This window comes from Mobula birostris, chromosome 12 (assembly GCF_030028105.1).
Source record: "Mobula birostris isolate sMobBir1 chromosome 12, sMobBir1.hap1, whole genome shotgun sequence".
Taxonomy (NCBI): Eukaryota; Metazoa; Chordata; class Chondrichthyes; order Myliobatiformes; family Myliobatidae; genus Mobula; species Mobula birostris.
This window is the reverse complement of record NC_092381.1, coordinates 117,822,335-117,826,448: the sequence shown is the minus strand read 5'-3', so window position 1 is coordinate 117,826,448 and position 4,114 is coordinate 117,822,335.

Genomic DNA, 4,114 nt, shown 5'->3' with positions numbered 1-4,114 from the left:
TCCTTGCTGGCCCATGGGCCCCCCTCCTTAACCTTAAGAGAGTCATAGTTACTCCCGCCGATTACCCGCGCTGCACTGAATTTCGTCAAGTTGGGTCTGGCAAGCCGCTAACCCGGCCGGCCGGGCCTGACAACGCTCTAGAAACCCGGAACAGGCAGTTTCGTGAACCAACCGCGCACGCTCCTGACAATGCGTTAGCCAACCCTGCTCGGGCAAATCGTTAATCAAGCCCAACCCTGAAACTGCGTTAACCAACCCGGCCATGGCAATTCATTAACCAACCCGGCTCGGACAAATGGTTAACCAAGCCCAACCCAGACAATTCGGTAACCAACCCGGCTCGGGCAAATGGTTAACCAAGCCGGCCGGGCAAATCGCTAACCGGCCCGGCAGTCCCGACAATTCGACAATCAACCCGCTGAGGACAAACCCTTCGCCCTCAATAACAACTAGTTCTTGCCCCGCCGTCAAAATGTCCCGGCCGATGTTCATCAGAAACTCCTTGCTGGCCCATGGGCCCCCCTCCTTACCTTAAGAGAGTCATAGTTACTCCCGCCGTTTACCCGCGCCGCACTGAATTTCGTCAAGTTGGGTCTGGCAAGCCGCTAACCCGGCCGGCCGGGCCTGACAACGCTCTAGAAACCCGGAACAGGCAGTTTCGTGAACCAACCGCGCACGCTCCTGACAATGCGTTCACCCACCCTGCTCGGGCAAATCGTTAACCAAGCCCAACCCTGACAATGCGTTAATCAACCCGGCCATGGCAATTCATTAACCAACCCGGCTCGGGCAAATGGTTAACCAAGCCGGCCGGGCAAATCGTTGACCGGCCCGGCAGTCCCGACGATTCGACAATCAACCAGAGGACAAACCCTTCGCCCTCAATAACAACTAGTTCTTGCCCCCGCCGTCAAAATGTCCCGGCCGATGTTCATCAGAAACTCCTTGCTGGCCCATGGGCCCTCCTCCTTAACCTTAAGAGAGTCATAGTTACTCCCGCCGTTTACCGCGCCGCACTGAATTTCGTCAAGTTGGGTCTGGCAACCCGCTAACCCGGCCGGCCGGGCCTGACAACGCTCTAGAAACCCGGAACAGGCAGTTTCGTGAACCAACCGCGCACGCTCCTGACAATGCGTTAGCCAACCCTGCTCGGGCAAAATCGTTAATCAAGCCAACCCTGAAACTGCGTTAACCAACCCGGGCATGGCAATTCATTAACCAACCCGGCTCGGACAAATGGTTAACCAAGCCCAACCCTGACAATTCGGTAACCAACCCGGCTCGGGCAAAATGGTTGATCAAGCCGGCCGGGCAAATCGGTAACCGGCCCGGCAGCCCCGACTATTCGACAATCAACCAGCTGAGGACAAACCCTTCACCCTCAATAACAAACTACGTCTTGCCCCGCCGTCAAAATGTCCGGCCGATGTTCCTCAGAAACTCCTTGCTGGCCCATGGGCCCCCCCTCCTTACCTTAAGAGAGTCATAGTTACTCCCGCCGATTACCCGCGCTGCACTGAATTTCGTCAAGTTGGGTCTGGCAAGCCGCTAACCCGCCGGCCGGGCCTGACAATGCTCTAGAAACCCGGAACAGGCAGTTTCGTGAACCAACTGCGCACGCTCCTGACAATGTGTTCACCCACCCTGCTCGGGCAAATCGTTAACCAAGCCCAAACCCGACAATTCGGTAACCAACCCAACCATGACAATTCGCTAACCCACCCGGCCCGGGCAAATGGTTAACCAAGCCCAAACCTGACAATTCGTTAACCAACCCGGCCGGGCAAATGGTTAACCAAGCCGGCCGGGCAAATCGGTAACCCGGCCCGGGCAGCCCCGACTATTCGACAATCAACCAGCTGAGGAGAAACCCTTCACCCTCAATAACAACTACGTCTTGCCCCGCCGTCAAAATGTCCCGGCCGATGTTCATCAGAAACTCCTTGCTGGCCCATGGGCCCCCCCCTCCTTACCTTAAGAGAGTCATAGTTACTCCCGCCGATTACCCGCGCTGCACTGAATTTCGTCAAGTTGGTCTGGCAAGGCGCTAACCCGGCCGGCCGGGCCTGACAATGCTCTAGAAACCCCGGAACAGGCAGTTTCGTGAACCAACCGCGCACGCTCCTGACAATGTGTTCACCCACCCTGCTCGGGCAAATCGTTAACCAAGCCCAAACCGACAAATTCGGTAACCAACCCAACCATGACAATTCGCTAACCAACCCGGCCCGGGCAAATGGTTAACCAAGCCCAAACCTGGACAATTCGCTAACCAACCCGGCCCGGGCAAATGGTTAACCAAGCCGGCCGGGCAAATCGGTAACCCGGCCCGGCAGCCCCGACTATTCGACAATCAACCAGCTGAGGACAAACCCTTCGCCCTCAATAACAACTAGTTCTTGCCCCCGCCGTCAAAATGTCCCGGCCGATGTTCATCAGAAACTCCTTAGCTGGCCCATGGGGCCGACAATTCGTTAACCAACCCAACCATGACAATTCGCTAACCAACCCGGCCCGGGCAAATGGTTAACCAAGCCCAAACTGACAATTCGTTAACCAACCCGGCCCGGGCAAATGGTTAACCAAGCCGGCCGGGCAAATCGGTAACCGGCCCGGCAGTCCCGACAATTCGACAATCAACCAGCTGAGACAAACCCTTCGCCCTCAATAACAACTAGTTCTTGCCCCGCCGTCAAAATGTCCCGGCCGATGTTCATCAGAAACTCCTTGCTGGCCCATGGGCCCCCCTCCTTACCTTAAGAGAGTCATAGTTACTCCCCGCGATTACCCGCGCTGCACTGAATTTCGTCAAGTTGGGTCTGGCAAGCCGCTAACCCGGCCGGCCGGGCCTGACAATGCTCTAGAAACCCGGAACAGGCAGTTTCGTGAACCAACTGCGCACGCTCCTGACAATGTGTTCACCCACCCTGCCTCGGGCAAATCGTTAACCAAGCCCAACCCGACAATTCGGTAACCAACCCAACCATGACAATTCGCTAACCAACCCGGCCCGGGCAAATGGTTAACCAAGCCCAAACCTGACAATTCGTTAACCAACCCGGCCCGGGCAAATGGTTAACCAAGCCGGCGGGCAAATCGGTAACCGGCCCGGCAGCCCCGACTATTCGACAATCAACCAGCTGAGGAGAAACCCTTCACCCTCAATAACAACTACGTCTTGCCCCGCCGTCAAAATGTCCCGGCCGATGTTCATCAGAAACTCCTTGCTGGCCCATGGGCCCCCCCTCCTTACCTTAAGAGAGTCATAGTTACTCCCGCCGATTACCCGCGCTGCACTGAATTTCGTCAAGTTGGGTCTGGCAAGGCGCTAACCCGGCCGGCCGGGCCTGACAATGCTCTAGAAACCCGGAACAGGCAGTTTCGTGAACCAACTGCGCACGCTCCTGACAATGTGTTCACCCACCCTGCTCGGGCAAATCGTTAACCAAGCCCAAACCCGACAATTCGGTAACCAACCCAACCATGACAATTCGCTAACCAACCCGGCCCGGGCAAATGGTTAACCAAGCCCAAACCTGACAATTCGCTAACCAACCCGGCCCGGGCAAATGGTTAACCAAGCCGGCCGGGCAAATCGGTAACCGGCCCGGCAGCCCCGACTATTCGACAATCAACCAGCTGAGGACAAACCCTTCGCCCTCAATAACAACTAGTTCTTGCCCCGCCGTCAAAATGTCCCGGCCGATGTTCATCAGAAACTCCTTGCTGGCCCATGGGCCGACAATTCGTTAACCAACCCAACCATGACAATTCGCTAACCAACCCGGCCCGGGCAAATGGTTAACCAAGCCCAAACCTGACAATTCGTTAACCAACCCGGCCCGGGCAAATGGTTAACCAAGCCGGCCGGGCAAATCGGTAACCGGCCCGGCAGTCCCGACAATTCGACAATCAACCAGCTGAGGACAAACCCTTCGCCCTCAATAACAACTAGTTCTTGCCCCGCCGTCAAAATGTCCCGGCCGATGTTCATCAGAAACTCCTTGCTGGCCCATGGGCCCCCCTCCTTACCTTAAGAGAGTCATAGTTACTCCCGCCGTTTACCCGCGCCGCACTGAATTTCGTCAAGTTGGGTCTGGCAACCTGCTAACCC